Genomic DNA, 26,259 nt, shown 5'->3' with positions numbered 1-26,259 from the left:
CGCGAAAGCCAGTATCGGGAAACCGAAACTCAGGGAAACAGCATACATATTCAATGGATTCTAAGTGCAGGACGGTTTCAGGCAAACAGGATGGGGCCCATCAAGATATGGGCGGACAATGCATGAACACTTATACCCATTTAATGTACAAAGGAGAAACCGTTTAACAGCCATCAAGGGAAATCTCCAGACTGATCAATATGTGAACCGAGTCACGGTGACAATGTAAAAGGCATTAAAAGACATTATCGGCCAGGAAGGCCAGTTAAGTTATCACCGGCTCCCGTTACAAGACAAAGCGCCCCTGCAGAGATTTCTGCCCGCCAAAATTAATACAAAGACAGGACTATGATTTGGCGGGAGATAAGACTGTCCCAAAAGGGTATAACTATGGGTTGAAAGTCCATCAAAGTTACGGTTACACAGATCCAGGATCAAGTTCACGTTTCACTTCTTCGGAATTCGACCAAGACGTTTCTTCTTTTCGAGGACGCTTCGGACGGACTTTTCAGTGCAAGGCAGCACTTCGATTTCGGGACACGATCGGTGTTCAGCCAGACAAGGCTCGGCCACGACGGGAAGACGACGAGGGTGGCCCGGGTGCTGTTGTCGGGAGATCATCGACGACCCAGGCCGAAGGAGAAGACACCCTCGGGAAAAACCGACGATCCAGGTCGGATAAAAAGGATATTCCGAGCCTAGCCAGGCAAGGCCTCGACACGTGCATCCATTTCTTCAATATCACATTGGTGGCAGGGACTGCTCCATGAACCCAAATCCACAATAGTGGATCTCAACCTTGACGAGCGCTCATCGAGGCTGTGTCTACCCCGCCGCCTCGAGAGAGAGAGAGAGAGAATATCGACTGCGCCAGAAGTTTCCAGATCCACGTGACGACGGAAAGCTGTGCTAAAAGATTGCAAACCCCTTTTTGCGATTCTGATAGTGGTGAGCATGATCCCGAGTTCCTCAAATCGAAACTTAGTTTAGGTATTTAGGGGAGGGAGTAAGGTTAAATCGTAATGTGTTTCCCCTTTTACGACGTGCCGTCTGTTCCCCATTTCCATAGAGTCAAGTTCATAAATTTGTGCATGATTGTAGTTACTTTAATCTGTGCCTATGACATGTATTTTGTAATGCTTCAAACTGTTTAAAAATAAAAGCATCCGTTTCGTGCTATTCAACCTGGTCTATTGAGTCCATTCTCTGCACTACAGTTCTCTGCATCTAAGTCCAAGGTCTAGAACCGTAGGGGAGAGTGGGTCGAACCACTCAAGGGTAATTATTGCACAAAGCCTGGCAGGAGACCAGAACGAGCAAGAGAAACCCCCTACAGGTGCCAGGCCTGCAAGGAGGTGGGGCACATCCGGAAAAACTGCCCCGCCTCCAAGGCCGCCGGATCATTTGTTCGGCCGAGGCTGGCGCCACCGACGCTCCTCCCCCCGGATCTGCCCGCGCGTCGGGAACGTCTGATGCGCGGTCGACGTCGGGGGCCGATGCCACCAAGGCCTCCGGCGGGGGGGAGGGTGCGTGTCTGGCCGGAAAGAAGGCGCGGCGGAAAAATAAACACCTTGGGGCGGGTCCCCCCGTGGATGGCCAGCCCTTACCCCTTGAGCCCCTTACACCCGCGCTCCTCGCGGAGTTAATCGGGGCAGACACGAGCGGGAGGGGCCTCGTGCCCGAGCCTGTGGCCACAATCGCCGTAGTGGAAACGCCATTACCTGCGGCCGGGCTCGGGCCCGAGGAGCCCAACAAACCTGCTCCGCCGGAGGGAGCTGAGGAGGAGGCCTCTGCAGTCATGGAGGTCTCCCTCGCTCCCTCCGTGCTAAAAAGAAGGCGCGACCCCCGGGAAGAGGAGGAGGACCGGGAGGAGGAAGGTCCCTCCGAGCAGGGGGAGTCGTCGCCCGCCGCGGGTACTGCGCCCCCCCCCGCTGTCGTCATCACCAGCAATCGGCAAGGGTCGCCTGTCCCTCGGGAGGCTGAGGCAGATGTGTCTGTCCAACGCGTGCCTCCCGGGGATGGGGACGAGACCCTGCCTGTGGGGGGGGTCGCGGAACAACCCGCGGCGGTAATTGAAATTGACCTTCTATCGGTGCCATTACCCCTCGCCGGGTCGGGCGGCCTGGGGTCTGGGTCGGGCGAGCTCGAGGATAAGGAGCTCGCCCAATGCGACCCGGACATCTCCCAGGGGCTGCTCGTCCTGGTAGAGCTTTTAATTCAAAACCCCCCATCCGCTGGGTCGGAGGTTGGTGGTGGGGAGGAGGATGGCCCCCTGGCTGCGTCTCTGGTGCCGGACGTTCTGGAGGAGCTGGGAATTGTTCTCTCCCCGGTTTCTCCGGTCGCTCCGGCGTCTGAGGTGTCTGAGGTGGAGGGGAGCTCTGAACCGCCGCCGTCTTCTGGCCCAGCACCCCTAGAGGAGCCCAGGGAGAAATCCTCTGCCGTCGATCCTGGGGGTGGGATCCGGGCGGAGGTGGGGCTGGCTGGCACGGCCGAGCCGTTCGCTTCGCACTGCGCGGCGGACGGGTCGGCCGCTGGTGACGACCCCCTGGAGGAGGATGGGGACTCGGTGATGGGCACGGAGGACGATTCGGACTCCAGCGCCGACGAGGTGATGGATGACCTCGTGCCCCTTGCCGAGTCTCCCCTCATTCCCGTAAGGGAACTCCGGGATTTTATGGCCACGTGCCTGGGTCGGCGCAATAAGGTCCGGCTGGCCCTCGACAGGTGGTCGGAGCTGGCGCTGCTCATCGTATCCGTCCGCGCCGCCGTTAATATCATGGGCGCGGACGAGGGTGTGAACCCGCTCGAGCTGCGTCAGCTCAGAACGTTTCTCACTGGGCTGCTGAGGAAGTGGCGGCGGACCAGCGGCTGCGCTTCCTCGCCCCGTTAGGTGTAGGTAGAGGTTGCACTATGCTTCTGACATGAAGATAACCATAGCCAGCCTCAACATCAACGGCAGCAGGGAGGCGCGCCGCAGATTCAATAACTTCTCGGTCCTTCGGGACGGGAAGTATGCGGTGTGCTTCCTGCAAGAAACCCACACCGTTCCGGGAGAGAAAGCCACGTGGCTCCTGGAGTGGCAAGGAGGGGTCAGCATGAGTCACCTCTCCAACAATTCCAGCGGGGTGGCTATCTTGCTGGCCCCGCATTTTCAGCTGGAGATCTTGGGGGTCAAGGAGCACGTGCCGGGCCGCTTGCTCCATGTCACTGTTCGCCTGGGGGGCGTGCCGCTCCATCTAGTGAACGTGTACGCCCCTCAGACCGGTGCGCAGCAAGTGCGCTTCTTCGAAGAAGTGTCCGCTCTGTTGGGCTCCGTCGATGTGGGCGAGTGCGTCATCCTCGGGGGGGATTTTAACTGCACCCTCGAGGCGAGGGACCGTTCGGGTCCCCCGCGAAGCGATGGAGAAGTTGAGGGACCTGGTTGGGTCCTTCGACTTGGTGGACGTCTGGCGAAATCTCCACCCTGACTCCAGCGCCTTCACTAGCGTGATGTCTGGGAGAGGAAGTTTCAGAATCGACCGCCTTTACATTTCCCGGGCGTACGTCTCCTGCATTCCGGCGGCTTCCATGCGGCCGGTGCCGTGCGTGGACCACCACCTGGTGTGGGCGGAGCTCGCTCCACTGCGCGCGCGGGGGGGTCAGCGTACTCGCATATTAACAACCTGCTGCTGGAGGGCGCGCGGTTCCGGGATTCGTTTCGTCTGTTCTGGGCCGACTAGAGAAGGAAGCGGGGGGGCTTCCCCTCCTTGATGCTATGGTGGGATGTGGGCAAGGCTCACATCCGTCTCTTCTGTCAGGAGTACGCGAAGGGGTCGACCAAGAGGCGGGAGGCCCGGGTCGGGCAGTTGGAGAAGGAGGTGCTCGACCTGGAGTCCCATCTCGGTCAGGTCGTCGAGGACCTGGCCCTGCGGAAGGTGTACGAAGAGAAGAAGGGCGCGCTGAAGGACCTGCAGCTCGTCGCGTCCCGAGGCGCGTACGTGAGGTCGCGGATCCAGCTCCTGCGGTACCTGGACCGCGGCTCCCCCTTCTTCTACTCGCTGGAAAAAAGACGGGGGGTCCGTAAGCAGCTCTTGGGGCTGCTGGCCGACGACGGATCTCTGGTCTCGGATCCGGAGGGAATCAGCGCGGAGACCCGCGCCTACTACGGGGCTCTGTTCTCTCCGGATCCGTCCAGCGAGGATGCGTGCAGAATTTTGTGGGAGGACCTGCCGAAGGTCAGCCCGGAGGACGCCGAAATATTGGACGCTCCGCTAAGCCTGGCGGAGCTGATCGGCCCCCTCTGCCAGGTCTCTAGGGGAAAGTCCCCGGGGCTGGACGGGCTGACCATGGAGTTCCACAGGGCGTTCTGGGGCGTCTTGGGGGGCGACTACGCGCGGGTCCTGGGGGAAAGTTTGGCGACCAGGGAGATGCCCCTCTCTTGGCGCAGGGCGGTCATTGTCCTGCTGCCTAAGAAGGGTGATCTCCGCCTCCTTAAGAACTGGCGCCCACTCTCCCTCCTCAGCACGGACTATAAAATCTTTGCCAGGGCCATGTCTGCTCGCCTTGGCACTGTGCTGGCCCACATGATCCACCCCGACCAGTCCTACACGGTCCCGGGCCGGACCATCCACGATAACATCCATCTGGTCCGGGACCTGGTCCACCACTCCCAGAGGGCTGGTCTGTCGGTCGCCTTCCTTTCCCTGGATCAGGAGAAGGCATTCGACAGGGTGGATCACGAGTACCTCTTCGGGACTCTGCGCGCATTCGGGTTCGGGACGCATTTCGTCGCCCGGATCCGACTTCTGTACGCCGCCGCGGAGTGTCTGATTAAAGTTAACGGGTCCTTGACGGCGCCCCTTCCCTTCGGGAGGGGGGTGCGTCAGGGATGCCCCATGTCCGGTCAGTAATACGCCGTTTGCATGGAGCCATTCCTGCGCCTCTTGCGGAAGAGGTTGACGGGACTGGCTCTGCAAGGGCCGGGCGTGGAGGTGGTCCTCTCGGCTTACGCCGATGACGTGCTCCTCACGGTCACGGATCCCGCTGACTTGCGGAGGATGCGGGAATGCCAGCAGATTTACTCGGACGCATCCTCCGCCAAGATCAACTGGGAGAAATGTTCCGGACTCCTGGTGGGTCAGTGGCGGGTGGACTCCCTGCCGGAGGAGTTCAGGCCTTTCGCCTGGAGCACCACGCACCTCCTCTATTTGGGAGTCTACCTTAGCCCTGCCGAGGACGCCTGGCCGGCGAACTGGCAAGAGCTGGAGGCCAAAGTCACCGCTCGCCTAGGACGCTGGACAGGACTGCTCCGAGTGTTGTCCTACAGGGGTCGAGCGCTGGTCATAAACCAGCTGGTGGCCGCCATGTTGTGGTACCGGCTGGTCACTTTGATCCCTCCCCCTGCGTTTGTCGCCAAGATGCAGAAGAAGCTCATCGACTTCTTCTGGGACAAAAGGAAGCACTGGGTCTCTGCCACGGTTCTGTGTCTCCCGCTTAGGGAGGGCGGTCAGGCGCTGGTGTGCCTTCGCACCCAGGCTGCGACTTTCCGTCTTCAGACGCTGCAGAGATACCTGTACGTCGAGAATCCTACGAGATGGTGTGCGCTGGCGACGTTTTTCTTCCGCCAGCTGCACGGCCTCAATTACGACACGCAGTTCCTGTTCGCGAAAGTGGGCAGCAGGCGTGCCGGCCTGCGGGAGCTGCCTGTCTTCTACCAGGAACTACTATGGGTTTGGAACTACGTCGCTTCCAGGCGGAGCTCTCCCCATCAAGAGCGGCGGCTCTCCTTCGGGAGCCGCTGCTCAGGAATCCGCACCTCCACGAACGCGGTTTCAGGCGGCTGACGGAGGGCAGGGCTGTGCCTGGTAAGGTGACCAGAGTCGGGGACCTGCTCGATGGTGGAGGAGCGGGCTGGATGGCGCCAGAGGAGCTGGCGCGGTGCCTGTCCTGGGCCAACGTCCGGCTCGCAGTCGAAGCCATCGAATCGGTGAAAGCGGCACTGGGCCCCGACTCCACTAGGTGTATCGAGGCGGCTCAAGCATGTGGGGCGATCCCGTCCGAGCTTAACCCCGTTCGGACAGAATTCCTCATCGGTGCCCGGCCCCGAAACTCCCCTCGGGAACCGGCGCCTCACAACTTGAGCCGTCTCGAGGAAATACCCTCCGTGCCTTTTCATTCCGCGTGGAGGGATTTCCTGTACGGGCTGTTCCTGCACACTCTCCACTTTGCCATCTTCGTCTACCGTCCGGACACGCCTTGGCGTGGCGTCTTGCCAACTGGCGGTGGCGGAGGTCCCCAATGGAGGGCTCTCTATGCGGGAGTCCTCCCTTGTTCCATCGGGGACTTGGCCTGGAGGGTGTTGCACAGAGCGGTCCCGTGCAATAAGGTTTTAAGTAGGTTCACGGACTCCCAGGCCGCCTGCATTTTTTGCGGCCTGGAGGAGTCCGTGTTTCACGTTTATAAGGAGTGTGAGAGGTTGCAGCCCCTCTTTCACTACTTGAAGGGGCTGCTCCTCGATTTTTGGTTGCACTTCAGTCCCACGCTCTTGATCTACAGTCACCCGGTACGGAGGGGAGTGGACAGGTTGGAGGACCTCCTTGTGGGCCTGCTCCTGGGCCTGGCTAAAAGAGCCATCAATTGGTCCAGGCAGCGGGCGGTCGAGGGGGTCGTCCAGCCGGATCGCCTGCCTCTCTTCCGCGGCCATGTTCGCGCCCGGGTGGCCCTGGAGATGGAGCACGCGGTGTCCGCCTGTGCGCTTGAGTATTTCCGCGACCGGTGGGCGCCGCGGGGACTGGAGTGCATCATCAACCCGGATAACCAAATTTTAATATGATTTGTTAAGTTTTAGTTGAACTTTTGTTTACAGTCAATTTGTTTTTTTTTTGGTACGAACAAAAAGAGTACCCTCTGTTCAAGTAAATACCTGTTTTATTGTTCTCCTGCAGTCCGTGTATTATTTATACTCGGACATTACACTGGCGACGGGCAGGTTCGAACTCACCTGCAGTACTGCATCACCTCACCGGGATCTTTTCCCTGAAGAGAAGCTTCTTCGAGGTTGAAGTCAGAAAGGCGGGCGTTGACCGCGGGCAACCACCCAGGGATCCATCGGAGAGTTGCAGGGGAGGCTGTGGAGAGCTGGGCCTGGCTCCCCAGTCGAGGTGTTCCAGCAAGCCGTTCTGGTAGCAGGTAGTGCGCTGACCCTTCCGGACTGCGGCGGGCTCAGGCTCGATCGAGCGGCTCTGCAAAGGGGCCGTGCAGCGTTGTCGGGAGGAAGAGAGAGAGAGAGGGTGGAGTGCACAGGGCGCGGTCGGTGCTCAAGAACAGGGCAGCGTGGAGAGGATAGAACGTGGGGAAGGAAAAGTGATACGCGCCGAAGCCACGGGTCGCCGCCATTACCCTGTAGAACGCTAGGAGCAGCGTGGTAGCAAGGGGAAGAAGGAAAAGTGTGGGAGGTGCCATTTTATTACATTGGGGAAGAAGGAAAAGCGCAGGAGGCGCCATTTTGGTTTACATTGGGGAAGAAGGAAAAGCGCAGGAGGTGCCATTTTATTCCATTGGGGAAGAAGAAAAAGCGCGGGAGGCGCCATTTTAAATCACTCAAGATGCCGAAGAGTGGCAGTATCACTGCTTTCGACAACGAGGTAGAAGACTGGACCACATATATGGAAAGAATTGAAGTGTACTGCAAGGCAAATGAGGTGGCCGATGGAAAGAAGGCGTCGGTATCATTAAATTTGATGGGCGCGAGAACGTACGGCCTATTGCGGAATTTAATTACCCCAGCTAAACCAATGGAGAAAAGTTTTGAAGAGATTGTTAATATCTTACAGGAACACCTAAACCCTACACCGCTGCTGATAGCAGAAAGATTCAAGTTCCATAAAAGAAACCAGCACAAAATGAGAGCAATGCTGACTATCTTACGGAACTATGCAAGTTATCGAAGCACTGCCAGTTCGGAGCAGGACTGGCAGACACCTTGCGGGATAAGTTTGTCTGCGGGCTCCAGTGAAGGAACCCAGAAATGACTACTTTCGGAAAAGGACCTGATGCTAGAACAGGCTTTCAGCGTGGCAGTATCCTACGAAGCAGCAGCACGGGGAGCTGCGGAAATACAACAGAAACCACAGGAATACAGCGCTAACGAAATGGCGTATGAAGCAGAAAAGTGCTATCGCTGCGGCAGAACAACCCATGATCAGAAGGACTGCTGGGTTAAGGACAAAGTATGCAGGCAATGTGGGAGAATTGGACACATAGCAAGAGTCTGCAGGTTGGGAAAGAAAACCAACACTACAAGAACTACTAAGGAAAAGTACAAGAAAGTAAAGAAATTGACAGACAGTAGTTCGGAAGATCAGGAGCGTGATAAGGACTCTGGGAGCAGGAGACTAAGTTGTCTAAAGTTACACAACGTGATCACAAAGGAGGATCACCGAACCATTTGGGTCACCCTCATGATAGCAGGGTCCCCAGTAAAGATGGAATTGGACACAGGATCAGCCCTAACTGTCATGAATCGACGAGACTATGAGCGGCTATTCTCACACATACCCTTGAAGGACACGTCCATTGTATTGAAGACATACAGGGGGCAAAAAGTCTACCCCAGAGGAAAAATAAGGGTGCCAGTTGAATACAACGACAAGGAAACACAGAAACTGTATCTATATATACTACCAGATGGAGGACCACCATTATTGGGACGTGAATGGATCCGAAAAATACAATTGGATTGGCATTCCATTCAGGCGCTAACTGTGACTGATAAAAAGGATGATGATGTCACACCTGGACGACTGTCAAAAATTCTAACTGACGCGAAAGAGGTGTTCCAACAAGAACTTGGGACTCTAAAAGGAGTAACGGCAACGATAAAAATCGAAGATAACGCAAACCCAAAATTTTTTAAGGCCAGACCGGTAACTTACGCGATCCGCCCAGCCGTTGAGGCAGAGCTGGAGAGTTTGGAGCGTTCGGGTGTGCTGTCCAAGGTGGACTGGAGCGAGTGGGCCACACCCATCGTTCCTGTAATGAAGAAATCATTGAGCAGCACGCCTGGGGAGCCGAAGAAGGTTCGCATCTGTGGGGACTTCAAGGTAACTGTGAACCCAGTCCTGCACACAGTACAATATCCACTTCCACGGATAGAAGATATTTTAGCCTCACTATCTGGAGGGAAACGCTTTACAAAGATTGATCTGGCCCAAGCGTATCTACAAATGGAGGTGGAAGAAGCATCTAGGAAATACCTCACGATAAACACTCACAAAGGCCTTTACCAGTACAATCGACTGGTATTCGGGGTAGCATCAGCCCCGGCTATTTGGCAGAGGGCGATGGAACAAGTCCTGCAAGGGATCCCGGGGACCCAGTGTTATTTGGACGACATCCTGGTTACGGGCGAAAATGACAGTGAACACCTTGCCAACCTAAAGCAGGTGCTCACGAGATTACAGGAATATGGGCTACGAGCCAACAGCCCCAAATGTGAGTTCTTCAGGAGACAAATCTCGTATTGTGGCCACATGATTGATGAGGAAGGGTTGCATAAGTCGCCGGACAAGATTGAGGCTGTAGTCAAGGCTCCAGCACCGGAAAATGTGTCGCAACTGAGGTCGTTCTTCAGGTTGGTGAACTACTACCATAAGTTCTTGCCGAATTTATCCACAATTCTGCACCCACTGAACGCCCTACTGCAAACTGGAGTAACATGGAAATGGAGTGATGAGTGTAAGCGTGCCTTTCAGAAATGTAAATGCCTAATCATTTCAAAAGAAGTATTGGCCCACTACAATCCAACACTACCGATTCGGTTAGCATGTGATGCGTCTCCCTACGGCATCGGAGCGGTGCTATCACACAAATTCCCTGACGGTTCAGAGAGGCCAATAGCCTTTGCGTCGCGCTCGTTAGCCTCAGCCGAGCGTAACCGCCCAGATTGACAGGGAGGCCCTCAGCCTGGTGTGGGGTGTGAAGAAGTTCAATCACTATCTGCACAGGCAGAAATTCACCCTACTGACTGATCATCAGCCCCTGGTCTCCATTTTTAACCCAAAGAAGGGCGTTCCGGTGATGATGGCGCAACGGCTGCAAAGGTGGTCACTTTTTCTAGGGGCACATCAGTACGACATAGAGTACAAGGGTACGAAACAGCATGGAAACGCTGATGGGCTGTCGTGCCTACCGTTGCCTACGGTAGAGGAAGCACCTGCAGTGGACCCTGTTGAGATATTCCATGCGACCATCGTCGAATGTCTACCTGTTACAAACTCAAGTATAGAGAAGGAAACCCGAAATGACCCGACACTCTCTCGGGTCTATGATTTGACGGTGAAGGGATGGCCAGCACATGGCGACTCACTGTTGCCAGCATTCTCGCCAAGGAGACAACAGCTGTCAGTGTGCCGGGGGACCTTGATGTGTGGATCCCGAGTGGTAATTCCACCCAAGTTGAGAGATAGAGTGCTCAATGAGCTTCATGAGGGTCATCTGGGAGGGGTAAAAATGAAGAGCCTAGCCAGGGCGTTTGTGTGGCGGCCGGGAATCGATAAAATAATCGAGGATATGACCAAGAGATGCACAGGATGCCAGAAGGTCCAAAACGCCCCACCACAGGCCCCGCTACATCCATGGGAGTGGCCCTCATCTCCATGGCAACGGGTACACATTGATTTTGCTGGTCCATTTATGGACTCAATGTTCCTAATCGCTGTGGACGCCCATTTGAAATGGCCAGAGGTCATCAAAATGTCCTCCACCACCACGGAGAAAACTATTGCAGTCCTACGGACCATCTTCGCCAGGAATGGCTTGCCAGAACAGATTTGCTCCGACAATGGGCCATAGTTTGTGTCAGAGGATTTCCGGAGGTTTCTGAGGAATAATGGGGTGAAGCATTACACATCTGCCCCATATCATCCAGCCACAAATGGATTGGCTGAGAGGTTTGTTCAGACCTTTAAAAAGGCCATAAAGGTAATGCATAATGACGACATACCACTACAACACAAGGTGGATAATTTCTTGTTTGCTTTCCGGAATGCGGCACATGCAGTCACCAACCAAGCTCCAGCCATAATGTTCTTCAACCGAAGGCTAAGATGTCGCCTGTATTTGCTCAAACCAAACATAAGACGAGATGTTGAGGATAAGCAATTCCAGCACATAAATGAGAAGCCAACCAGGAGCTTCAAGATAGGGCAACCAGTCTTGGCCCGTGACAACCGAACAGAAAAATGGCAGCCAGGAACGATATGCACACAGCAGGGACCACTAATATACACAGTGGATGTTGGAGAGAGCATCGTGAGAAGCCATGCTGACCAGATTCCAGAGTCACAGGAACAAGCCAAACCCATACCACGAGCAGGTGCACCTGGTAATCAACCCGAAGTGCAGATTGCGTCTACCTCAGAAGCAGTGGTATTGGAAGCCGACGAACCAACCAATGACAATGAGCCAGAATCAACTCCGCCACAAGAACAGGATACTCGAGAAAGGCGCTATCCAGTCAGGATCAGGAAGCCTCCTCAAAGACTGAACTTATAAATGATTATTTCAGTTGATGTATATAGTACAGAGAAAATTGTAATTGTAATTAGTTATTATTTAGTTCTTAAATGAATGTTATGTACTGTTTATCTAAAAGGGGAGGAATTGTTGTGTATGTGCCTTTAAGAGAAGAACTGATTCTATACTGCAGTACCGGCAGTGACCACCCCTGTATATAAAGCCATAGCAGGCTTCTGTATTTCAGTCTTAATTTACCCTCTGTTCAAGTAAATACCTGTTTTATTGTTCTCCTGCAGTCCGTGTCTTATTTATACTCGGACATTACAGAAGGGTGAGTAAATAATACATTTATTAGCAAATGGTGGGAGTGTGTGTAAATAATTTGATGTGTTTGTAAATATATTGTTAAGTTTGGTAACAAATAGTTCTGTTTGCTAAGAACAAGTTGTGTTTGTTGATAAATTGTTGTGTTTATTTATTCTTGGTTGTGTTTCATCAGAGTTGTGCAGAATAATAAAATGTTAATTTGATGTCGCACATATTGTGATGTTTCTCATTTGAGCTTTGCCTGGTGATAGGGGTTGCGAGCTGGCTGTAATAATGTGGTTGTTCTGCACAAATGCCATGTGCTCTCTCATTTATTGGAAGCGCTGTGTAATGAGGCATTCACGAACGGCCCTTGCAGAAGCAAGATTGAGTGGCTCCCTCCTACATTGGTGCTGCTCCTCCTCCTCTTCATCCTCCTCCTCCTCCTCCTCCTCCTCCTATCCCCTGTTGAAGCCTGGAAGGAGCCATTGGCGTAGAAATTGAGAGCGACTGTGACCTTCACTGCCACTTAGAGAGATGTCCTGGTCCTGAGCTGAGGATGGAGGTCTGGCTGCAGGAGGTGGCAAAGCTCTGTGACCACCTCCTTGCTGAAGTGGAGCCTTCTAAGGCACTGCTCCTCTGACAGATGAATGTAGGAGAACTGCTCCCGGAATACCCTGGGAGGATAAGGCCTCCTGTTGAGAGCCCTGTTGGCCCTCCTCCCTCTGGCCACGTTTTCCAATCTTTCTCTCTGCCTCCACTGCCTCCGATGGTGAAACTGTGCCAATACAGCCCTCATTAAATGATGGAAATGTTGCACTATCAAATGTAACACAAATGAAAGCGATAAATTTTTCTCGGGAGCAAAACTCCTTCAAGTAGGAAAAGCTCAAATCGGTAAAAATGCCTGTCTGCTTCTGTCAAACTGACAAGGCAGCGTTGTTTGCCGACTAAAAGAAAACCCAGAAGTTCACACCTTTAAATAGCACTCCTCCAGCTCTCAGCCTACTGCAAACCGCCTCCTCTACCTGTCATTCCTAATGGTAGGCGCTGAGGCAGAGGGTGAGAATGAATTTCCGGTCCGGTGTGCTACCGGGGCGATCCGCCGCCAGATGACATCACAATCTCCGGCCGCAGGCGGGCGTGGAGATAGTGGTTAGCACCGCCGCAAACCGTCAGGTGAAGGTCACCAGCGGCGCCAACATCGCCGCATCTGGGCGATAAGTCATTAGCGCCCCATTACGCCCCCGGAGGTGCTAACGGGAGGCACTAAGGTACCCAATTTCTAGCCCATATTTTATTTTTAAAAAATTCACCTTTAAATTTTAAATATTAGCTCTAGTTAGAGGGCAACCAATGCACAAAGCTAGTGGAGTAAGATCATTTTTCATAGTCTTAAACCTTTCTTGATGGTTTGGCAAGAGGTGCAATTCCATATTTTTAAGATATGTACATGTATGGGGTGGTGGGGGTGCAGAATTCAGGGCGTTTATTGAAAGAAGGGTGTCTGTATTGCATGTGGGATATGATGTATGATTTGGGCTGGGATAGCAAAGGAAAATCTATGCCTGTATGTTTATGGTGGGCATGTCATTATTGTTGGAATTCCGTCTCAATCCATATATAATCATCAGGCATAACAACAGAAAATGCTGGAAAAACTCAGCAGGCCAGGCAACATCCGTGGAGAGAAAATAGAGTCGATGTTTCGGGTCTAACCCTTTTTCAAAACTGGAAAGGAAATGAAATGGATCGAAAGGCAGGGCTGAGAGAGAACAAAAGAAGTGAGGAGACATTAAGAGGTATTCAAAACGAGACGAGATGGTGATAGGACTAGTGGAGACAAAAGATGGCTCTAGATTAGGTGTGAAATGCACTGGCAGAATGAGAGACAGCTGCCATGTGGGAGAGAGAAAAAAAAAGCGGGGGGGGGGGGGCGGGGGGAAAGGGCCAAAACAAAGATGTGGATAAAATATAAACAAAAATGTAATGGGGGCCGAGGTTATGATCTGAAATTGTTGAACTCGATATTGAGTCCGGAAGGCTGTAAAGTGCCTAATCGGAAGATGAGGTGCTGTTCCTCGAGTTTACGTTGAGCTTCCGTGGAACAATGCAAGAGGCCGAGTACAGTGAGGTCTGAGTGGGAATGGAGCGGTGAATTAAAGTGACAGGCGACCGGAAGCTCGGGGTCTCCCTTACGGACTGAACAGAGGTGTTCCGCAAAGCGGTCACCCAATCTGCATTTGGTCTCCCCAATGTAGAGGAGACCACATCGTAAGTAGCGATATAGTCATCAGGCCTTTTGCTACCCAGTATTAAAATTTTGAAATTTGGCAGAGCTCTGTCACAAAAGAGGAAGCCCAAGACCAATAAAATAGGTCAGGTAATCAGGAACTGAGACGTTGATTTAGACTTGCATAGTGATGTTTCACTTGATAAAATTAATGTGCTGTCTACCCTTCCCAATTACCATGCGCCCCCACTTTCACCACAATGATAACTTACATTACAGTAAATGTCACATAAGATGGCCACAATTACATAAAGGTAAAGCACTGATCAAGGAACAGTGGGATGAACAATTTGATCAGTAGGACAACAAGTGTATGAGAAAAGTTATAAAACAAGTTAGTCTGGTAACTTGTATATTATATGACTATTATATGATTCATAACTCATAGCCAGAAATAAAAGGAGAACTGAAAGATGCCAATAGAATTCACAGATGGTCACATCTCATAAGCTTACATTGCTCTGCATATGTTGTTGCATAACAGTCAGCAAGGATGCAGTGGAAATATTTATGGTTGGAATTCAGATCAACTGTAAACATGGCTCCACAACCAGCAAACCCCCTCCACATGTCACTTCACTCTGTCACTGACAAAGAGAGAATTGTCGTATGTCACTTGTCCTGTTTGTTGCCAAGAATGGGGTGGTAGGTAAATGGAACAAAGAAATTGCTGACTTACCTCTGGTGGCTCATCTTTGCGGTTTACGAGTGGGCCTCAAATTCAGCGGTCAGTGTTTCCGTTACCATTCCTCCCCACTGATGAATCTCAAATGTGACCTCCCCAGCTGATACCACACCTGCTCTCCCCTCTCCCTGCCTGCTCCCCCCGCCCCAACACACACACACACACAAAGGCTCTTCAACTCGCCTGCCTGTTGTGTGAAAACAGCAAAAACACCAGGAACAAAATTTAAAAACTTAGTTATCCAGCCGGCCGTCTGCTCTGAGGATGTATAGTAAACCTATTAGCTGGCATCAGGAAAATATAAATAATCCACAGCCTTGGGTGGCAGTTGGTTAAAATAATAATCTAAAAAACTTAGAAGAAAAGCAGCCAATAAAAAAGGCCATGTGCCTGTCCAGACTGCATCTACTGTGTATGACACATGACGTGTGTAAATCAGTGGTAAGCCAGGTGTGACACCATTAACATTAACATTGAAAACTCCTATTACAGTGCCACCTACAGGCATAACCAGTACTACACTGTAGTACAAGTGAAACAGCAATTTACTTGTACTTCTCGCAATTTAGTATACTGTATTCGCTGCTCACGATGTGGTCTCCTCTACATTGGGGAGATCAAACGCAGATTGGGTGACTGCTTCGCGGAACACCACCGTTCAGTCCGTAAGGGTGACCCCAAGCTTCCGGTTGCCTGTCACTTTAATTCACCGCTCCACTCCCACTCAGACCTCACCGTCCTCGGCCTCTTGCATTGTTCCACGAAAGCTCAGCGTAAGCTCGAGGAACAGCACCTCATCTTTCGATTAGGCACTCTACAGCCTTCCGGACTCAACATAGAGTTCAACACTTTCAGATCATAGCCTCGGCCCCTATCATATCTATATATATAAATCGGTACTTCTGTCATTCTGTCTATCTGTCTGTCTGTCTGTCATCGCGTGTGCATTGCGGGTATGCACTCGAAAGTTACAGGGCGTACCTACGCGCGCGTTACCGCCAAAGAAAGCTTACGCTTCCGAGACGGTTTTAAACGTATTTACGTTTCGGCCAGGCTAAAATTGCGCCCGCGGTATCCCAAAAACCTTCAACATTCCGCTCATTAGCATCTCATTATCCGCTCATTAGCGACAGAGTGACCGACAGAGTGACCTCGAGCTTGACCAATCGTACGCCAGGTTGCTGGCGTGTGCCGCCGGGCCAAGCGGTGCGTGTGTGGCCGGGCTTTATCGTTCTGAACCGAGGTGAGTCGCCGCCATCTTGATTCCAAACTTTTCCTTTCTTTTTCCCGCTTTCTACGTCTTAAAAAAAAACGTTGCTTTTAAAACACATATTGTTTTTTAAAAAAATGATTTAGAAAGTAATTAACTTATCTAATCTCATTAATTTTCCTACCTTTCCCCGTTTTTCCAGGTAGGCCTAGAAGCCTCGGCGTCTCCTCCGCACCCACGCCCGAGCTAGGCACCTCCCGGCCCCACTCGAAGGCTGGAGGGCCAGCCTCAGCCCAGCGCCGCTAGGGTGCGCGCGCAGCAGGAGCTGAGACCCGCTGTCTCTCTCTGGCTGGCCGGGGGGCGGGGCTTGCTGAGCGTCCAGCGTTACCCTGGCAACCGGGCCCGCCGGACGTCTCGCGCAGCCGCAATCGGCGGTCTTCACCTCGGGGCGGGGCCGCGACCCTCGGGCGGGGGGGTGGGGGGCCGCGCACGCAGCAGGAGCAGCTGAGACGCGGCATCTCTCTCTCTGGCTTGGTCAGCGTCACGGTTACCCTGGCAACCGGGCCCGCCGGCCGACAGTCTCAGCTCCTGCTGCGCGCGCAATCGGCGGTCTTCACCTCGGCGGGGGCGGGGGCGACACCCGCCCTCCCCTGCCCTCCCTTCCCCCCCTCCCTACCTTCCTCCCCCCCGCCCTCCCTTCCCCGCCCTCCCCCTCCCCTCCCCCCCCGCCCTCCCCCTCCCCTCCCCCCTCCCTGCCCTCCCCCTCCCCTCCCCCCTCCCTTCCTCCCCCTCCCTCCCCCCCTCCCCCTCCCCCCTCCCCCCTCCTCCCTCCCGCCCTCCCTTCCCCTCCCCCTTCCCCTCCCCCTCCCCCTCCCCTCTTCCCCCTCCCCTCCTCCTCCCCCCCTTCCCCTCCCCCTCCCCTCTCCCCCTCCCCTCCCCTCCCCCCCTCCCCCTTCCCCTCCCCTCCCCCCCTCCCCCTCCCCTCCCCCCCCCAGTCGCTCTCTCTCTTCCCCCCAGTCGCTCTCTCTCTTCCCCCCAGTCGCTCTCTCTTCACCCCAGTCACTCTCTCTCTCTCTTCCAACAACAACATTCCCTCGAAAAAGCCTCGGCACCGCCGGGCACTTCAGCTAGTATGTATATGTAGGAATGTCTAGTTCCTATCAAGAGACTGAGGTCGACTCAGGCGATCAAACAAACAATGTTTAATGTAAAACTAATTGGCCTAGAAATTGAGTTGATGCCGCGCCAGGGCTTTAGCGCCAGAAATTTAGCGCCGGCGCTAATTCCCTTGCGCGCGCCAAAAATTCAGTAGCGCCGCGCCCAGACGGCTGCCGGCGCTACTGGCGGGCGTGAGCGCCTCCCAATGGGCGCTGACTGCCGCATTGCGGCGCTAATCCGGCGCTGCAGGACCCGATGCGGTGCGGCAGGCTGGGGAAGTGCAGGCCTCCTCCTTCAGTTAAGGAGGAGCTGCCTGCACCCGCCCGCTGTCCGTTCAAATATTGAAAAAAATGAGCCCGGCACCTCGGACAAGTGCCGGGCTTGCAGGCCAGATGCATCTGTTCCGCGGGGGGTGGGTGGAGGAGTCCGGGGAGGGAGGTGCGGGCAGGCGGCTGGCGGGAAAGCGGCCGGCCGACGCGCGACCTTAATGCGCCGGCGCTAACTCGGGGAAGACTCGGTTGCCAGAGTCTTAGTTGCGGCTGCCACGGGCGAGGCGGCCACAACTGAATTTCGGCGCTGGGGCCCGTCGGCATGGCAACAGGGACGCTGCGCACACCGATGACGTCATCGGTGCCGGCGCAGCGCTACCGGCTTAACGCCGACGAAAGGGCCCCACTCAATTTCCCAACTGGCCATAACTCCGGCGCTAGGCCCTCTAGCGCCTCAAATGCGGCGCTAAGGCTACTCAATTTCTAGGCCATTGAGTTTAACAAACAGATGCAGGAAAACTACGAATACAGGTCTAGTCAGTTCGGAGGCTCCACGAGGACTGCTTGGGCGGTTCCCTGGCTGGCATCATGACGTCATCACGTTTTTCCCGCCGGTGGGGGATTACGTGATGAACGGCGTGACATCATCGCGTTTGCCCGCGCTCTTAAAGGGACCGCGCTCTGTACATGCAAACAGTATATACAAAGATACAGACTCAGGCTGTAGTTAACATATTGTTAAAGGGAATTATATACATTTGATCAGAGTCCCTTAGTGGCTCCACCACATGCGCCCCCCCCCCAGAATTGTCTTTAACAGAAAAAGTGAAACAGCGAGGAGGCCTGACAAGCCTGTCAGAGCGACTTCCGTACACTTGGAGTGGAAGCTACTGGATGGCGGGCGGGCTAGCGGGCGGTTGCGCTTGATCTGGCACGGTGACTGTGGGCGGTCGGCCACGTTTTGGTGGCTGTGCAGTCTCGACTGGGCGGTCAAGGTCCAAGTGTGCCGACTTCAACCGGTCAACCGAAATGTGGTTCGGTTTACCTCCCATATCCACCGAGAAAGTTTTGTCTCCCGGCTCTTGCACGCGGAAAGGACCAGTGTAAGGGGCCTTGAGCGGATCCCGATGAGCGTCGTGGCAGATGAACACATATTCGGCGTTCTTCAGCTCTGCTGGGATGTGGGAGCTCTAAAAGCCATGATGCAATGTTGGTACTGGTGCAAAACACCTGGCTGCCTCCTGGTGGCTGATGAGTTGATTGGATGCGGACAATAGCTCTGTTGGAGTCGGAAGGAAATCCCCTGGTACGCGTAGCGGCTAGCCATAGACGAGCTCTGCCGAGGATGAGTGAAGATCTTCCTTGGGTGCCGTGCGAAGACCCAACAGGACCCATGGTAGCCTGTCCACCCATCCAGCGCCTTGGAGGCTGGCCCTCAGTGCAGCTTTGAGCGACTGTGAAACCGTTTGCACAGGCCGTTCACCTGTGAATGGTAGGCTGTGGTGCGATGTAGCTTGATGCTGAGCCCCTAAGCCACTGCGTTCCAGAGCTCAGAGGAAAATTGCGGGCCACGATCAGAAGAGATGTCTGCCGGTACCCTGAAACGGGCGACCCAAGAGGAGATGAATGCCCTGGCTACGTCTGCCGAAGTGGTGGATGACAAAGGAACTGCCTCTGGCCATCTAGTGGTGCGGTCTACCATCGTAAGGATATGTGTAAACCCATGGGAAGGTGGAAGTGGCCGCACCAGGTCCACATTCACGTGATCGAACCGTCGCTCCGGAACAGCAAAGGTGGCCAATGGAGCTTTGACGTGACGCTGCACCTTGGCCTTTTGGCAGACCACGCAGGTGTTGGCCCAGTCGCGGACATCCATATGCATGCCCCGCCAAATGAACTTGGACGACATCAGCCTTTGCGAGGCCTTCATGCCAGGGTGTGACAACCTGTGAATGGCGTCAAACACTTTTTGGCACCAGGCGACTGGCACGATAGGGCGAGGATCTCCTACGGAGACGTCACAAAGTAGCGTGGTGCCTGCAGCGTGGAATTTGACGTCGGCCGCTTGGAGGCTAGAGGGGCTGGTTCGGTAAGCTTGCACCTCTGGATCCGAGGCTTGATCCGCAGCCATGAGGGTATAGTCAATGCCGAGCTGGACTGCCTGAATGGTCGCGCGGGAGAGGCAATCCACCACCAGGTTGTCTTTACCGGCCACGTGCTGAATATCAGTAGTGAATTCAGAGATAAATGTTAACTGACGCTGTTGTCGGGCTGACCACGGTTCGGCAGTCTTGGCCATAGCGAAAGTTAGTGGTTTATGGTCTACAAAAGCAGTGAAAGGACGTCGTTCCAGCAAGAACCGGAAATGGCGGATGGCCAGAAAAAGAGCCAGCAACTCCCGGTCGAAGGTACTGTACTTCCGCTCATTTTACCGTAGTTGACGGCTGAAGAACGCCAGTGGTTGCCATGTTCCATTTACCCACTGTTCCTGCACTGCGCCGATGGCGTAGTCTGACGCATCGGTGGTGAGGGCGATGGTGGCACCTGGCAGCGGGTGCGCCAGCATGGTCGCATTGGCGAGGGCGCTTTTTGTGTCAACGAACACCCGGTCCATGTCGACCATCCAGCTTACCGGGTCCTTGCCAGACTTGCCCCTAAGGGCCTCGTACAGGGGCTGCATGAGCAGAGCTGCCTTAGGCACGAAGCGGTGGTAAAAATTTACCATCCCGAGGAACTCCTGCAGGGCCTTGATCGTCTACGGGCGCGGAAAGGATGTCACCGCCTCTACCTTTGCTTGCAAAGGCACCGCTCCCTCCGATGCAATGCGATGTCCCAGGAAATCAATGTGGGGCAGACCAAACTGACACTTGGCCAGGTTGAGAATCAGGCCGTGTTGGCTGAGGCGATGAAAGAGGGTGCGTAGGTGCGCGATGTGTTCCTCCTTATTTCGACTGGCCACAAGGATGTCATCTAAATAGACAAAAAGGAACTTGATGTCCCGCAGCACGGAGTCCATGAGGTGCTGGAAGGCCTGGGCAGCGTTTTTCAACCCAAAAGGCATCCTCAAAAATTCAAAAAGGCCGAATGGGGTGATGACTGCGGTCTTCTGCACGTCCTGCGGGTGTACCGGGACCTGGTGGTAGCCTCGGACCAGATCCACCTTGGAAAACACGGTGTTCCCAGCCAAATGGGCAGAGAAATCCTGAATGTGGGGGATCGGGTATCGATCAGGAGTGGTAGCGCCGTTAAGTCGCCGATAGTCACCGCATGGCTGCCATCCACTGCCAGGTTTTGGTACTATGTGGAGAGGTGAAGACCAGGGACTATTTGGCCGGCGAATAATCCCCAGGCGTTCCATCGTAGCGAACTCCGCCTTCGCGACTGCCAGCTTGCCGGGTTTGAGGCGCCGGGCCCGCACGTGGACCGGGGGGCCAGTGGTAGTGATGTGGTGTTCCACACCATGCTTCGTGGCCGTAGAGGAGAACGTAGGTCTGGTTAGGTCCGGAAATTCACCGAGCAGGCGAGCGAACTCGTCTGGAATTGGGAAAGCGCAGGAGACGGTGCGCGACATGGTGGTACCACGGTGGCAAGGAATGGAGTGAAACGTGGCCGTGTTGATCAGCCGCCGGTTCCTCACATTGACCAGGAGGCCGTTGGCACACAGGAAATCCGCGCCGAGGATGGCTTGTGAAACCCTGGCCATAACAAATTCCCAAACAAATCGCTGGCCGCCGAAGCACACCTGGACCCGCCGTTTGCCGAAGGTCCGGATAGCTCCGCCATTAGCCACTTCGAGTGAGAGGCCGTGCCTCCCAGCTTGAAGATCAATAGCGGATGTGGGTATAATGCTGCACTGTGCGCTGGTGTCGCATAGGAACCACCGACCAGACATGGAATCGATGATGAACAACAACTTGCCAGAATTTCCGATTGACATCGCAGCCACGGGGCACCCGTCAGACCCGTTCTTCTTTTGCCGGGGTTGCAGTTGGTTTTTTTTGGGAGAGAAGCTGCAGGGAGGGCGGCAACATCTGGCTTTTGCGCCAAACCGCACGTGGTAGGAGCACAGCCCCGAAGGTTGAGGAGCTGGGGTGGCATCTGTGGGGGATGGGCGACTCGTGGCAGCGCAGTACTGCTGCGTCACCGCGAAAATCTTGTCCGCTTCGGCAGCAAGCGCTGCACAGTTTGAGACTTTGGACCTGGCCAGGGCAGCTTGTACTTGCTCCGGTAACTGACTGAGGAAGAGCTCCCTAAAGAGGAAGCATTCCGGTTTGGAGCCAAGGAGCGTGAGCATTTGGCTCCTGAGCTCAGACGGCTTGGAGTCCCCGAGGCCGGGCACAGCGAGCAGTCGGCAGGCGCGCTCTGACTTCGTGAGCCCGAAGACCTGTAACAACCGCGCCTTGATTGTTTCATACTTGCGGTCGTCCGGGGGGTTCTCGAGCAGGCTGACGATCTGCGACGCGGTGGAGCTGTCGAGTGCGGAGACCACGTAAAAATAACGGGTCTGATCTGCAACAATGTTCCGTAATGCAAACTGGGCTTCGACCTGGTGAACCACGCGGTCGCTTGTTGCTCCCAGAATTGCGGCAGCTTCAATGCAACGGCGTTCGTTTCCATGCTTCGTTCCTTCTGCGAAAACCATTCGCATCACGTCGGGGTCACCAGTGTAGGAATGTCTAGTTCCTATCAAGAGACTGAGGTCGACTCAGGCGATCAAACAAATGATGTTTAATGTAAAACTAATTGAGTTTAACAAACAGATGCAGGAAAACTACGAATACAGGTCGAGTCAATTCGGAGGCTCCACGAGGACTGCTTGGGCGGTCCCATGGCTGGCGTCATGATGTCATCACGTTTTTCCCGCCGGTGGGGGATCACGTGATGATCGGCGAGACGTCATCGCGTTTGCCCGCGCTCTTAAAGGGACCGCGCTCTGTACATGCAAACAGTATATACAAAGATACAGACTCAGGCTGTAGTTAACATATTGTTAAAGGGAATTATATACATTTGATCGGAGTCCCTTAGTGGCTCCGCCACATATATATCTATATATATATATTTTTTTTTTATCCACACTCTTTGGCCTAGAAATTCAGTAAGGCGCTGCCAACTTTGCGGCCAGTTACCGCCCAAAGAGGGCTTCTGCGCCAATAGAGGAGTTTGCGCTGCTATTCAGCACAGCGGTAATGGCAGCGGTAGCCGTTAGCGCTGCGCCGGCACCGATGATGTCATCGGTGTGCGCAGTGCCCCGAAACCACCCCGCTACCGGCCCGACCCCCATATTGAGTTGCGGCCGCCTCTCCCGCAGCGGCCGCAAACAGCGATCAGAAAACGGGGCCGTACTGTAGCCTTAGTGGGGCGCTTTAAGGTGGAGGTGCGGCTGGCCGCTTTTTCGGCGGCCGCCTGCCCGCACCTCCTTCCCCGGCCTCCTCCACCCACCCGCCCCCGCGGCATTGCCGGCTGCTTTCCGCGAACCCGGCACTTCTCTGTGGTGCCGAGCTCATTTGCCGGCAGTATCCAGCGGCGATCTCCCCGTTGCAGGCACCTCCCCCTTAAGAGAAGGAGGAGGCCTGCAGTACCGCAGCCTGCCGCTCCGCAGCGGGTGACGCAGCGGCGCCTAGAGTTTCAGCGCCCCAAGCGGGGGCGGGCACACCCTGGAATAGCGCCTGGTTCCGACTTGGGGCGCCAAAACTGAATATCTGACGGTCGCAACTGGCTCCGCGCTCAGCGCTAACTTTTGGGCTGTAAGATTCGAAATATTTCGTTATATAATCACACGAGACAACAGGATTAATAACACAGCTTTATTGACCAAAAGAAGCTTGTACCGATAAAACCTTTGATAAAAGGGCACACAAAATGGCCGCCGGACCTCGTGATCAGTTTCTTGGACCATTTGATTTCTGTTACTGCAAGCCAGACAGGCTTGTGGATTGAGAACAGTAAGCCCGCGAAAGCCAGTATCGGGAAACCGAAACTCAGGGAAATGGGCATACATATTCAATTGGATTCTAAGTACAAGACAGTTTCAGGCAAACAGGATGGGGCCCATCAAGATATGGGCGGACAATGCAAAAACGCTTAAACCCATTTAATGTACAATGGAAAAACTGTTTAACAGCCATCAAGGAAAATCTCCAGACCGATCAATATGCGAACCGAGTTACGGTGACAAAGTAAAAGACATTATCGGCCAGGAAGGCCAGTTAAAGCTATCACCGGCTCCCGTTACAAGACAAAGCGCCCCTGCAGAGATTTCTGCCCGCCAAAATTATTACAAAGACTGGACTATGATCTGGCGGGAGATAAGGCTGGCCCAAAAGGGTATAACTATGGATTTTGAAAAGTCCATCAGCGCCTCTTCTACCTCGGTAGCTTCGGAATTCGAGCAGGACGTTTCGGACGGACATTTTCGGAAAGGACAACGTGGTCGGTGTTCAGCCAGACAAGGCTCGGCCACGACGAGAAGACGACGAGGGTGGCCCGGGTACCGTTGTCGGGAGATCATCGACGACCCAGGCCGAAGAAGAAGACACCCTCGGGAAAACCGACGATCCAGGCCGGAGGGAAAGGACATTCCGGGCCTAGCACTTCCGTGCCTCAACATCCCATCGAGGTGTTTTCCTGTTCCATGAACCAAAATCCACAACAGACTTAGTGGATGTCAGCCATGACGAGCGCTCACCGAGGCTGTGTCCACTGCCTCATCGCCTGAGAGAGAGAGAAAAACAAGCTGCGCTAGAAGTTTCCAAATCCACGTGACGACGGAAAGCTGTGCCAAAAGGCTGCGAACCCCTCCTTTTCGCGAGTTTGAAAGTGGTGAGCATGATCCTGAGTTCCTCAAGTCGAAACTTAGTTTAGGTATAAGGGGAGGGAGAGGGTAAGGGTAATCGTAATGTGTTTCCCCTTTTTCGATGTGCCGTGTGTTTCCCATTTCCATGGAATCAAGTTTATAGATATGTGCATGCTTGTAGTCACTTTGATCTGTGCTTATGATATGTATTTTGTAATGCTGCAAACTGTTTAGTAATAAAAGCATCCATTTCATGCTATTCAACCTGTCTATTGAGTCTTTCTCTGCACTACAGTTCCCTGCACCTAAGTCCAAGGTCTAGAACCGTAGGGAAGAGTGGGTCGAACCACTCAAGGGTAATTATTGCACGAAGCCTGGTAGGAGACCAGAACGAGCAAGAGAAACCCCCTACAGGGCCCAAAGTGAATTTCTAGGCCTTTGTCTTTTTTACTTCTCCCCCACATGGCAGCTGTCTTTCATTCTGCCAGCACAATTTACACTTCATCTAGAGCCATCCTTTGTTTCTTAACCTGTCCCATTACCATCTCCTTTTGCCTTGAATATCGCTTATCCTATCACAGACCTTCCCTTTTGTTCTTTCATCCCCCCACCCTTTCCCAGCCTCTTCACTTGCTTAAAAATCTGTTCCATTTTCTGCTTTTTACCAGTTCTGGCAAAAGGTCATCGACCTGAAACATTAACTCTGTTTCTCTCTTCACAGATGCTGCCTGACCTGCTGAGTTTCTCCAGCATTTTCTGTTTTTGTTTCAGATTTCCAGCATCTGCAGTATTTTCTTTTTGTCCTGCAGATACTATAACGGCTTCCAATAGGAACAAGCTTCATATAAAAATGTTCAATCAAACGTGAGCTCCAACATAGCAAATTTAACATATACCTATTAAATCCCCATGGCATTGTTGATGCTGAATTAGAGGATTTTCTGTTTTATAACAAGAGAGTATTTATGTCATGCATGGCATAACATCAGGGCGAATTAATTATAGGGACTGAATAAGTCAAATTCCATTTTTTGAAAATGTATTCTTGGATTTTTACTGTTGCTTTGGGGGTATAATTTTACAAGTCTGTCCGTTATCCTGTGAAAACTGTATATGAGTAGCCTTTATTTCTCCTATTTCTTATCTACATGCTGCCCCTTGGCGACATCATCCGAAAACACAGCATCAGTTTCCACATATATGCTGACGACACCCAGCTCTACCTCATCACCACTTCGCTCGACCCCTCCACGGTCTCTAAATTGTCAGACTGCTTGTCCGACATCCAGTACTGGATGAGCAGAAATTTTCTCCAATTAAATATTGGGAAGACCGAAGCTATTGGTCTTCGGTCCCTGCCACAAACTCCATTCCCTAGCCACCAACTCCATCCCTCTCCCTAACATCTGTCTGAGGCTGAACCACACTGTTCACAACCTTGGTGTCATATTTGATCCTGAAATGAGCTTCCGATCACATACCTGTGGCATAGAAGCATAGAAAAATAGGAGTAGGAGTAGGCCATTCGGTCATTTGAGCCTGCTCCACCATTCAATATGATCATGGCAGATCCTCTATCTCAATACCATATTCCCGCTCTCTCCCCATATCCCTTGATGTCTTTTCTGTCTAGAAATCTATCTATCTCCTTCTTAAATATATTCAGTGACTTGGCCTCCACAGTCTTCTGCGGTAGAGAATTCCACAGGTTCACCACCCTCTGAGAGAAGAAATTTCTCCTCATCTCAGTCCTAAATGTCCTACCCTGTATCCTAAGGCTGCGACCCCTCGTTCTAGACCCCCCCAGCCAGGGGAAACATCCAGTCTGTCTAGCCCTGTCAGAATTTTATACATTTCAATGCAATCCCTCTCATTCTTCTAAACTCTAGTGAATACAGGCCTAGTTGACCCAATCTCTCCTCATACAACAGTCCTGCCATCCCAGGAATCAGTCTGATGAACCTTCGCTGCACTCTCTCCATGGAAAGTATATCCTTTCTTAGGTAAGGAGACCAAAACTGCACACAGTATTCCAGGTGTGGTCTC

General features: G+C 53.5%; 1 protein-coding gene across 1 annotated transcript in view; it reads right to left on the bottom strand.

The window, feature by feature from the left end:
• LOC147124490 (uncharacterized) overlaps positions 1–16,437 on the bottom strand; it is a 79,629-nt gene extending 63,192 nt beyond the window's left edge. The window contains exon 1 of the mRNA XM_085987811.1: positions 16,175–16,437. The gene's annotated coding sequence lies outside the window, so the exon portion shown is untranslated. The remainder of the gene's footprint in view (positions 1–16,174) is intronic.
• Between the last annotated feature and the right edge of the window lie 9,822 nt (positions 16,438–26,259).

Source organism: Somniosus microcephalus, chromosome 1, assembly GCF_052327205.1.
Source record: "Somniosus microcephalus isolate GS21.2 chromosome 1, FLI_Smic_1.0, whole genome shotgun sequence".
Classification (NCBI taxonomy): Eukaryota; Metazoa; Chordata; class Chondrichthyes; order Squaliformes; family Somniosidae; genus Somniosus; species Somniosus microcephalus.
This window is presented reverse-complemented; position numbering and strand designations above follow the sequence as displayed.